The sequence below is a fragment of the Triticum aestivum genome, chromosome 2B, assembly GCF_018294505.1.
Source record: "Triticum aestivum cultivar Chinese Spring chromosome 2B, IWGSC CS RefSeq v2.1, whole genome shotgun sequence".
Lineage (NCBI taxonomy): Eukaryota > Viridiplantae > Streptophyta > Magnoliopsida > Poales > Poaceae > Triticum > Triticum aestivum.
This window is the reverse complement of record NC_057798.1, coordinates 611,671,237-611,684,303: the sequence shown is the minus strand read 5'-3', so window position 1 is coordinate 611,684,303 and position 13,067 is coordinate 611,671,237.

Below are 13,067 nucleotides of genomic sequence, written 5' to 3'. Positions count from 1 at the left end.
CGCCTTAAGTGTACCATGTTTTTTTGTAAAAAGAAAGAATAATGTTTACAAGAGGCGCGAGAACAATCACAGTCTGATTGTTATGGCCACGCCACACCAGAGATACAATGGCTACTCTCTCACATTGCAGTCTCTCTCCCACGCGTCTTCATGCATAACCGAACTCCGCCACAATCTTTCTAGCCAGCCTTGCCACGTTAAAGAATTCTAAAACGCAGAAATAGAAAAACGCAGAAATAGAGTTTCGTGCCATTTTCAATACTAAAGAAATCAAGGGATGTACTCCCTCCGTCTGGAAATACTTGTTATTAAAATAGATGAAAATGAATGTATCTACAACTAAAATACATTTAGATACATCCATTTTAATGACAAGTATTTTCGGACGGAGGGAGTATGATTGTACATAGAAAAGGGAAAATATTAGAAACCTGGTGTCAGATTTTTAAGATTAGAATTTTAACGAGAGGTAGAAGTGGATGGAAACTTTCCTGCGGAATCTAGTGCAGATGAATTCATTAGAAAAATCATACAAATCCTCTGAATCAAAGAAGCCCGCGGTAGTGGGTTCACACAGTGGGATCCGGCATGCAGGCAAGCAATTCATTTCGCAACTCTGCACAAGCTATAGCTTCCTTGGGTACAAACGGAAGCCAGCTATTGCTGCAAAATTCTCTCCTCTGGGCAGGGCGGCAGAGGCAGGCATCATCCATGCGCCCCGGGGACAGGCAGAGACCGGAGGCGGTACGCGCGTACAGCTACGCGAGGGATAGGGCCACTGTGCTCCGCCGAGTTGCCGCTGCCTGCAGGCTGCAGCGCATGCAGCAAGCACAGGGCTACATGCCTCTCTAGTCTCTACCTACGTACTGCCAACTGCTGGCACTAGTAGTAGTACTCCAACGAGACAAAGGAAGCTGCTAGCTGCAGCTGCATGCGCTGCTATTCCATCCATCCAATCCTTTACGCGCCTGTTGCAACGTACAGGGAGTAAAGAGAGGGCTGCGCTGCGCGTGTATCCGTTCCGGCCTATCTGAAAAGACGTGATACCCAGCTGCTGCATGCGGTGCATGGAGATGGAGGCGAAGCTCCCTTGCGCTGGCTTGAGGCGACGTACGTGCAGTGCAGCGCAGCAATGGCTGCGCAGGATCCTACACGATGCTCGATACGTTTGCGCCTACATATACGCCGGGTAGGCGAGATATGCCTCTGTGTATACTACTAGCTCTAGGCACCAGACGCTGGCATGCCCAAGGATGGCAGGAGAGGCGCCGCGGGCACGGCGCCAGCCGCCATGCATGAGCACGGCGTGCAAGCATCGCGAGTTTAAAGGAAGAGTTACGCAGGCAGCAATGGCGGATACGGTTGTACAGGAGGAAGAGAGGAACGGAGATACGCCGTCAGGGTTTCTGCAGGCGATGTGGCCGCTGCCTGCCCCGACAGCTGCACGCCCGGACAAAGAGAGACGGAGAGGGGAGGAGAGAGAATACACACCTTCTTTTTTCCTAGGCACACTACCGTAGTTCTTTCGCTAGAGCTGTCCCACTCGATGTGTATGCAGACGGTGGGTTATTCTATGACGATTTGACCATATCTCTGCAAGATTTGGACCTACAAATGTTGATCTACCAGCACCTTTTGCCAACTGAACCAACTAGTACTTTGATGGTTAGAGGGACTATGGTATCTATCCCTAACCCACTAGATTTTAAGTCCTAATGCTCACACTTATTTCTGAATTTATTTCAAACATTCCGGCGATGTATATTCAGTTGGAGGAGACATTTCCGTCGAGAATACACACCTTCTTTTTCCCCTAGGCACACTACCGTAGTTCTTTCGCTAGAGCTGTTGATGTAGGGCGGAACCCTAGGGGCCGATCATTCACGTTTGGAGAGGATCCCTACGGGGAACACGAAGAACGCGCGGAAGAACACAAGGGAAATCACGGGGGGAAACAAGAGAAACACTCAACCGACACGAAATAGATCACACAAGTGCTAGATCATCGAGGCACAAAGTAACACGAGATCCAAAGTCAACAAGGGACGATAGAAGAGTAACCGGTCTTCTCCGTGAGGAGGTCTTGATTGTCTTCTCCAGATGGAGGCCTTGAATCCGGGTGGATCTTCTCCGAAGAGGTGCGGTCCCTCACGAGGAGTAGATTCGGTACGGATGAGCAATGCTCTATCTCAAATGAGCTAAACCAATGCTAACCCTAAAACATAGGTGGGGATGGAGTATATATAGTCTAGGGGCGAAGGGGGGTACATGGGCCTCGGCCCTTACACTCTTCGCAGACAAGGAAGGCCGGATGTCCGGGCGTCGGGCCGGATGTCCGGTGGCTCGTGAGGGGCCGGATGTCCGGGCTTAAGGAGCGGATGTCCGGGCTGGTGTAGACGGCCGTGCTGCTCTTTGGTTAGACGGGGCCGGACGTCCGGGCGGCTGGACCGGATGTCCGGGGCTTCGGGAGGCGCCGGATGTCCAGGGCGACGGCCGGATGTCCGGGTTGTCGGGGCAGCCTTCCGTGCTCCCTGGACGGCGTGTTCGGATGTCCGGGCAGTTGGCCGGATTTCCGGTGAGGAGGGTCGGATGTCCGGGCCGGACGCCGGATGTCCGGGCCCTGTAGCTTCTGCTGCAGATGCCTTGTTGTGGTGTAGATCTCCAGGGGCCGGATGTCCGGGACCGTGGCCAGATGTCCGGTGCCTGGAGGTTGTTCTCGCCTCCTTCCGTTGGTTCTCTTCTTCTGTGGACTTGGGGTCTTGACCATCTTCATGGGCATCCTCGGAAGGGTCCTCTTGGTACCTAATCACGCACAACATTCCGGACTTAGGTATTAGCCATGTCTCGAGAGGATCATATGAGATATCACTAAGGAGAGAAGTCACCTCGGTCTCGAGAGCTCTAGCTCTTTCTCTTGTCATGGGTCCTCTTGGTGCTTGGTGAGACGATGGTAGGTCCATGGGGATGACCGAAGGATGCTCCGCATCATCTCCCCCCCCCCCTTGTGAAAGATCCGACCTCGGATCGAAATCCTCATCATCGTGATACGGGGATAGATCGGAGACGTTGAAGATGTCGCTCACGTTGTACTTGTCGCATGGGATATCGATCTTGTAAGCGTTGTTGTTGTAGCGTGCTAGCACCTTGAAGGGTCCATCGGCTCGAGGTAGAAGTTTGGACTTGCGTTCATTGGGGAAGCGGTCCTTGCGAAGGTGTAGCCACACGAGATCTCCGATGTTGAATATCATGGGTTGCTTGTGGTTGTTTAGCTTGGTCGCGAGTCGTTGTACTTGTCGCTCGATGGTGTGCCTTGTATCTTCATGCATCTTCTTGATGTATAGCTTGCACGGGCACTTGCGTCGAGGTTGGTGCGCTCTTGTAGAGGAAGAGGTAGAATGTCTAATGGGGACAACGGGTTGAAGCCGTAGACGACCTCAAAGGGGGACTTGCCGGTAGTCGAATGTCTTGCACGATTGTAGGCGTACTCGGCGATTGGTAGACACTCCTCCCACTCCTTGATGTTCTTCTTGATCAACACGCGAAGTAGAGTGGAGAGCTTACGGTTCGTCACCTACGTTTGGCCGTCGGTTCGAGGATGGTATGCAGATGAGAACAAGAGCTTGATTCCGAGCTTGGCGCATAGCGTCCTCCAAAAGTAACTCAAGAACTTGACGTCGCGGTCGGAGACGATTGTCTTTGGTACTCCACGGAGTCGCAAGATTTCCCTACAAAAGAGATTTGCATCATGTGAAGCATCGTCTATATTGTTGCAGGGAATGAAATGTGCCATCGTAGAAAATCGGTCCACAACAACAAACACGGAATCATTTCCAGTTTGAGTTCTAGGCAAACCAAGTACAAAATCCATGCTAATGTCTTCCCAAGGTTGATAAGGAATAGGAAGAGGCATGTAAAGACCATGAGATTGAGCTTTAGACATAGCTTTGCGACATGTAGAGCATCGGTTGGTAAAGCGTGAGACGTCGCAGAACATGTTGGGCCAAAAGTAGTTCTTGGAGAGCGTGGCGAATGTCTTGTCGCGACCAAAGTTTCCCATGAGTCCGCCTCCATGAGCCTCTTGCAAAAGGAGCAAACAAAGAGAAGACTCGGGAATTCAAAGTTTGTTAGCTCTCATAAGATAATCATCTTTGATGTAATATTGTTCCCAAGATGTATGCGTCAAACACTTAGCATAAGGAATAGCAAAAGATGGATCATTAGCATACAGGTCTTTTATGTGCTCAAAGCCAATAACATTCAACTCAAGTTTAGTGACAAGCGTGCATATGCGTGAAAGTGCATCCGCAACTACATTTTCCTTACCCTTAATCTACTTGATCACATAGGGGAAAGATTCAATAAATTCACTCCATTTGGCATGATGCTTGTTCAACTTAGTTTGACCTTTTCAGTACTTAAGTGTTTCATGATCGGTATGGATGACAAACTGATGAGGTCTAAGGTAATGCTCCCAAACATGTAGCACACGCACTAAACATACAATTCTTTGTCATGGATGGGATAGTTAAGTTGAGCCCCGGAGAGTTTTTCACTAAAGTATGCAATGGCTCGTTTTTCTTGCATCAAAACTCCGCCAATTCCGGTACCACTTGCATCACAATGAACCTCAAAAGTTTTGTCAAAGTTGGGCAAAGCAAGAATCGGAGCATGAGTAAGCAAAGACTTGAGCTCATCAAAAGCGGTGGATTGCAAAGATCCCCAAACAAAAGGAGCATTCTTCTTACTCAACGCATGCAAAGGAGCGGCAATAGTGCTAAAGTCTTTCACAAAGCGACGATAAAAACCTGCAAGACCAAGAAAGCTACGCACTTGTTGCAAATTGATGGCTTGGGGCCAAGTTTTAATTGCTTCAATTTTAGATTCATCAACATGGACACCCTTGGAAGAAATGACAAAATCTAAGAAAACTAGCTTGTCAACACCAAACATGCACTTTTTCATGTTAGCATAAAGATGTTCCTTGCGAAGCGTTTGCAAAACAGCCCTAACATGCTTTAGATGCTCTTTCATGAATTTGCTAAACACAAGAATATCATCAAAGTAAACCACAACAAACACTCCAATATAAGGTCGAAGCACAAAATACATAAGACGAATGAAAGTTCCGGGAGCTCCCGATAAACCCATAGGCATAACTAACCACTCGTACAAGCCAAATTTGGTTTTGAAAGCAGTTTTCCATTCATCACCTTGTATGCGGATTTGATAATAGCCACTTTTGAGATCAATTTTTGAGAAAATGGTGGCACCGCTAAGTTCATCAAGCATATCATCTAAGCGAGGAATGGGATGCCTATAACGAACGGTAATAGCATTGATGGGTCTACAATCGGAGCTCATGCGAAAACTACCATCTTGCTTGGGCACAAGTATAACGGGAACGGTAGACGGGCTTAAGCTTTCACGTACATGACCGTTGTCGATTACTTGTTGTACTTGCCGTTGGATCTCCTTAGTTTCTTCGGGGTTGACGCGGTATGGAGCTTTGTTTGGTAGGGGCGCTCCGGGGATGAGGTCGATTCGATGCTCAATGCCTCGTAGAGGAGGTAGACCCGGAGGTAGCTCATCGGGGAAAACATCTTGGAATTCCTACAAAAGAGATTGAAACACTAAAGGTAGATCGTGAGAGGTGTTAGTTTTTGGGTCCCCATCCTTGCACACAAGGATAAAGTGCATAACACTCGATGGGTTCTCACACACTTCTCTCATCTTACTTTTGGTGGCAAATAGGACTAGGTTTTTCTATCTAGGTGAAGAGGCGCTCAAGTTTGGCTTGTGGCTCTCACTCACTTTTTGGTGGATCACTTTCTTACTCTTCTCTCCACGATGGGTGGCTTGCTTGTCGGCTATCACTTGACTAGGAGACATAGGTCGTAGCACATATTCCTTCCCTTTCATCTTGAAGCTATAGTGATTGGTACGCCCGTTGTGGATGACACCGCGGTCGAATTGCCATGGTCGACCAAGAAGGAGGTGGCAAACGGACATTGGGACGACATCACACTCCAAAGTGTCCTCATATGCACCAATTTTGAAGGAGACATGGACTGTATGCTCAACTCGTATAGTGCCGGAGTCACTTAGCCATTGGACTTTGTATGGGTGCGGTTGCTGTTGGGGAACGTAGTAATTTCAAAAAAAATCCTACGCACACGCAAGATCATGGTGATGCATAGCAACGAGAGGGGAGAGTGTTGTCCACGTACCCTCGTAGACCGAAAGCGGAAGCATTAGCACAATGCGGTTGATGTAGTCGTACGTCTTCACGATCCGACCGATCCAAGTACCGAACGTACGACACCTCCGAGTTCAGCACACGTTCAGTTCGATGACGTCCCACGAACTCCGATCCAGCAGAGCTTTGCGGGAGAGTTCTGTCAGCACGACGGCGTGATGACGGTGTCGATGATGCTACCGACGCAGGGCTTCGCCTAGGCACCGCTACGATATTACCAAGGTGGAATATGGTGGAGGGGGGCACCGCACACGGCTAAGAGATCAATGATCAAGTGTTGTGTCTAGAGATGCCCCCCCTGCCCCGTATATAAAGGATCAGGGGGAGGGGGCGGCCGGCCAGGAGGAGGGCGCGCCAGGGAGGAGTCCTACTCCCACCGGGAGTAGGATTCCCTCTTTTCCTAGTTGGAGTAGGAGGGGAAAGGAAGGGAGAGAGGAGAGGAAGGAAAGGGGGGGCCCTCCTTGTCCAATTCAGACTAGAGGGGGAGGGGGCGCGCGGCCTGCCCTCACCTCCCCTCCTCTTCTCCACTAGGGCCCATGAGGCCCACTGAACCCCCGGGGGGTTCCGGTAACCCCTCGGTACTCCGGTATATATCTGAAACCTCCCGAAACACTTCCGGTGTCCGAACATAGTAATCCAATATATCGATCTTTATGTCTTGACCATTTCGAGACTCCTCATCATGTTCGTGATCATATCCGGGACTCTGAACTACCTTCAGTACATCAAAACACAAAAACTCATAATACCGATCATCACCAAACTTTAAGCGTGTGGACCCTACGGGTTCGAGAACTATGTAGACATGACCGAGACATGTCTCCGGTCAATAACCAATAGCGGAACCTAGATGCTCATATTGTCTCCTACATATTCTACGAAGATCTTTATTGGTCAAACCGCATAACAACATACATTGTTCCCTTTGTCATCGGTATGTTACTTGCCCGAGATTCGATCGTTGTACACCAAAGAGGTGGCTCTTGGTGACAAATGATGACATATCATCATCTTGCTCGATGAAGAGTGGGTTGGTATAAGTACTTGGCCTATCCATCATTCCAAGCAAAACGTGAGTGGTAGAAGGAGAAGAACTTATACCAATGTACCTTGACCGATGTTGACGATGAATCAAGTTCACTCAAATGCGGACAATGAAATAGCACTATTGGTACCAATTCTGTCGGTTCTCACACCTACACAAGTAAAAGCTTATGGTGGAGCTTGGTTATGATGGTGGCATAAAATTTGATGCAATTGTAAGTGAGCTTCAATAATGTTGGAAAAGATTCACAAATTTTGCAAATGAAACAAGTAGACCAAGCAAGTAGTGGTACACGGAAACACACATGCAAATAGATAAGTGGGATTGTGCAAACCAAAAATGAGCCAAAATGTGGAATCCACGAAAATGCTCTTGTTGCACAATACACGAGAGACGCTAGCACGATTGCACAATAGGCGGACACGGAACTTGTGCACAACCTACTAGGCAAAAATGCAACGACCTCTATTCTAAGTATGCTATATGTGTGGTATTTCGGTGCTATGATCCAAGATGATCGGATATGACAATCTTAATGTAGTATGATGCTATGGTTCTTGCTTATAAGCTCTTTGCTTATCTTTCCTCTTCGCTTAAAAGCTTGGGTGGCTCTTTCACTTTTGAGCTCTTTTCTCATGCAAAACTTCACGAACCAAGATAGCAATTGTGTATGCGATGACAACCTTGTGACACAAAAGATGATGTCAAGATATGCACCACTATGGTATGATATGTATGCTATGGAGTATGATCACTAATGTGCACAAGTCAGTTGCCGACAATACTCAATGGCTAGTCTCGATGGGTAAGCTACGCAAAAGGAAGGCTATGCGGTTATCAATGCAATTGCAAGGTATGACAAAGATGTCTACGAAGTTACCGTCCTTGGCGATCATGAGTAGTCGATGGAGATGAGCGGTGGTGATGTGGACGTCGAACCGTACCTATATAGCCGAAACACAATAGGACACGGGAATCACGACCCAAAATCTCAAAGACCAAAACGTGTCAAAATCGTCATAGGAGGTAGCGGTGAGCGGTGTTGGTGCTTGTGGAAAGAGGTGGTGGTATGCGGAAGTAAGCGTGGGCACCGGGGCAAAATTGGGCAAAACTAGGCGGAAAAATGGCGCGGGGGAATGGAGTTGCTGCTACCAGGGGTCGGATGTCCGGGCCAGTTGCCGGATGTCCGGGACGCCGGATGTCTGGGGACTCGGGCGGATGTCCGGGCTCCTGGATCGGAGATGAATGCGAAGAACTCCACGAGAAAAAGGGCAACTCCGGGGCAAAATTCGAACGAATTTGTGGATGGAAATCGCGGAGAAAGTGGGGAAAAGCTAGATCCACTCGATACAAAGCAGATCCATGGATCAAATCCAACAAAACTTCATCACACCAACAAATCACAAAAAAAAATTGGGGCTATTTTTGGTGGGGATTTTCGGATTTAGGACAAAATCAACAAAATCAAGCTACAAAACACGGGGTAGGGGCTCCAAAAACGTGATCAACATGGCTCATGATACCAAGATGATGTAGGGCAGAACCCTAGGGGCCGATCTTTCACGTTTGGAGAGGATCCCTACGGGGAACACGAAGAACGCGTGGAAGAACACAAGGGAAATCACAGGGGAAAACAAGAGAAATACTCAACCGACATGAAATAGATCACACAAGTGCTAGATCATCGAGGCACAAAGTAATACGAGATCTAAAGTCAACAAGGGATGATACAAGAGTAACCGTTCTTCTCCGTGAGGACGTCTTGATTGTCTTCTCCAGATGGAGGCCTTGAATCCGGGTGGATCTTCTCCGAAGAGGTGCGGTCCCTCACGAGGAGTAGATCTGGTATAGATGAGCAATTATCTATCTCAAATGAGCTAAACCAATGCTAACCCTAAAACGTCGGTGGGGATGGAGTATATATAGTCTAGGGGCGAAGGGGGGTACATGGGCCTCGGCCCTTACACTGTTCACAGACAGGGAAGGCCGGAAGTCCGGGCGTCGGGCCGGATGTCCGGTGGCTCGTGAGGGGCCGGATGTCCGAGCTGAAGGAGCGGATGTCCAGGCTGGTGTAGACGGCTGTGCTGCTCTCTGGTTAGACGGGGTCGGATGTCCGGGCGGCTGGACCGGATGTCCGGGGCTTCGACAGGCGCCGGATGTCCGGGGCAACGGCCGGATGTCCGGGCTGTCGGGGCAGCCTTCTGTGCTCCCTGGACGGCGTGTCCGGATGTACGCGCAGTTGGCCGAATTTCCGGTGAGGAGGGCCGGATGTCCGGGCCCTGTAGCTTCTACTGCAGATGCATTGCTGTGGTGTAGATCTCCAGGGGCCGGATGTCCGGGACCGTGGCCGGATGTCTGGTGCCTGGAGGCTGTTCTCGCCTCCTTCCGTTGGTTCTCTTCTTTCGTGGACTTGGGGTCTTGACCATCTTCATGTGCATCCTCAGAAGGGTCCTCTTGGTACCTAATCATGCACAACATTCCGGACTTAGGTAGTAGCCATGTCTCGAGAGGATCATATGAGATATCACTAAGGAGAGAAGTCACCTCGGTCTCGAGAGCTCTAGCTCTTGCTCTTGTCATGGGTCCTCTTGGTGCTTGGTGAGACGATGGTAGGTCCATGGGTATGACCGAAGGATGCTCTGCATCATCTGTCCAACTCGATGTGTATGGGTGGGTTATTCTAGGACGATTTGACCATATCTTTTGCACGATTTAGGATTTGGGCCTACTCCCTTCATTCCATAATGTAGTGTATATAATTATTTTTTGAAGTGAAACATCACAAACTTTGATCAAGTTTGTGGAGAAAATCATTTACATCTAGAATGCCAAACATATGTTATTAGATTCATCATAAGATGTAGTTTTGTGTAGTATATATTTTATATTGTACATATAAATATTTTTATCTATATACTTGATCAAAGTTTGTAAAGTTTGAAATTTTTAGAAATCTATACGCATTACATTATAAAATGGAGGGAGTACAAACGCTGCATGCACCAGTAAACCTTCCGCCATGAAACATTTTGTGCCTCCACCAAAAAATCCGGAGTGGGCACTTGAAGGAAAAAAATGGAACAACTTCCACCAAATGCTAGCGGCCTTTCATCAAACGCCTATTCATCTCCCACCAAACATGAAAAGAATTAGCAGCGGCCGTCAACCATCCGGACGGAAAGGAGGAACACGTGGTGGCTTCTGATTGGTCATACGGATATTCGGACTCCCATAAAGCCTCCTTCCTAGGTTTATTACCAATTTGCCGTAATTCGAACGTCAGGACCATGTGTGGACGTTTGAGGGATAACATTGTATGGCAAAATGTGCCTGGACCCCCGCAAAGGACATATACAGAAGATTTGAGGGTCCGCGTTGAAGATGCCCTTAGAGCATCTATAACCAGACTTGCCAAATCCGGCGCTTCCGCAGAAAATGATTGGACAGTCCTTAAATCGTGGCGTCCATAGTCGTGTACCTCATATCCGGTTCCCTACATCCAAACTAAAGCATGCAACTTTAAACTAAACTATATAGATCATCAAACAGACATAGAAATGCGACAGCAAACAAACATATAAGTCGACAGAAATTGACATAATTCATATAAAAATCACCAAAAGATCACCACGGTTTAGCCGTCGGATAAATTCTAACTAGATTAATAATAACGGGAACTAAACACAGAGATAGGGCTGAGCTTCACCACTTCCTCGTCGGCCCTTTGCCCTTCCGGTCACCGGCGTTGCTGTAGGCGTTTGCGGCAGAAGGTGGGTCATCAGAGCTGTCGGACTCGGAGCCGCCGGAGGAAGAGGAGAGGATGGTGTAGCCCTTCATCATCCTGATGATGCGGTCCTGCTTCCGTGAGCTTGGCCACTCTCGTCACCTCCGCCGCATCGCGCATGGACTGCTCCAGGCCCAGCCGAAGCGCCTTTGCGTCCTTCCTCTAGAGCCAGCGGGCATCCATCTCCGTCATCGTAAGTGACCGCGAGAGACCCTCGGGAGGGACCGCTCCTGCTCGTCTGACTCTGCCAGCATCCTGCGGCGGCGGCGGGAGGATTGTGCGACTACCACCGGCGCGGCCAGCCCCTCCCTTACCCGCTGCCTCTCGCGGCGGATGGCGCGCGCCTCCGGTTCAGGCATGGCATCCTCGGCGCCGGCAGAGTGGCCACTAAAACCCATCGCTGCCCTTCAGGAGCGGCGCCCGAAGGGGGAGGAAGTCAACAGACGGGCGGCACGGAGGGAGCTGTCCGCGTGGAACCGCTGGCGGGGCGGGAAGGGCCAGCTCTGCCGTCGGCTCTGGGACGGTGGGCACCAGGCAACGCAGTAGATCCGGAACTGCCGCCCTTATCCACCCGCGATGGTTGCGATGCGACGCGGAGAGTCAAACTTGTCCACATCGTCGGTCGCCTCGCGGAGGAAGGCGCCCCAGACGGTGCTAGAGCCGTCAGAGTGGCTATCGGTGCTGGACATGGTGGGCGGAGAACGGAAGGTAACGGATTGGAGAATGGGAGGAGAGAGAGACGGCGACCGGAGAAAAGTGAGGTGAGGTTAAGGTTGGAGCCGGATGGGATTTTGTGGTGACGGAGTGGGGTCATGGTGGGCCAGTGGTGGGGCGAGCTGATGTGGCGAACGCGCCCGAGCCGTCTTATATCCATTCTACATTGGGGCTGGGTATGAGAGGTGTCGGACGATTCTTAAAAAAGGATGAGAAGTGTCGGACAGTCTAGACATTTCAGACCAGTTTGATCCGGGTGGGTCGGGTTTTTTTAACCGGTTAGCGACCATTCCACCCACCGGACGTTTGAGTCGCCCGGCTATGGATGCCCTCAGGAGAGAGTGTGCTAAGAACGCAAGAACGAGTAAAATGATTTTGGAAAGGGTGTAACCGAGAGCCCAATATTACTGTGCTTATGATACTTGATGTATGATTTCCACACTACTAGTGCTGTGTGAAGACGATTTCTACACGACTGAGCATATCCGTTCGTCCATCCGTATCATCAAAGTGTAGCGGACGGCCAGCACTCCGGTCGTGTATGTGCCGTAAGCAGTTTCGCCCCTCTAAATCGATGGTTCCTATTTGGTGTCGTACGAAAATCGTGCTGAAACAATCGTACGTGTAGCAGTGTCCGAGCCTATGCAAGGATGCATTTTTCTCCTGAATTGTAGTAGTACACGAGTTAACATTTTCCCGCAACAAAATATTTCTAGCATTGAATTATACACAAAAACTTGAATGTAGCAAAAAGCAAAAAAGCAAAGGAATCGTGATTCACAGTCCAAGCACCGCTTGCTTCACTGTTCTCTTTTCCCACGTATATCCACGAGAGGAGCTGTGTGGCAGTGTGGCAGCCAACCTTAATGGCAACCTTGCTTCTAGCAGTAGGCAAACCACGGGGAAGGGAGCAAGAGGGTGGCGATCGAGTAACCTCCTATGCTTCGGTCAGTTGCCCCAGCTGCTGCTTGCCTCTTTGGGTTCACACAGCTGCGCTCCTCGGCAGGTTCACTCTGCCTGCCTTATTCAAAGTTAGGCATGCCTGGCTGTCTGTCTGTCAGTCACACCCCTTGATGATCAATGCGCTAGGAGGAATTTTGCAGCGGTAGCAAAATCTTGCTGCTCAGAGCCTGTGAATCTTGCCGTCGATCTTTGCTCCTTTTGACTTGCTTTCGAGCACACAGAAAGCGGAATTTTTTGAAAGTGTCGCTGTTCTTTGGCCACTTGCACATTCCACCGGATGCACGGTAGTACTACCAAGAGAGAAT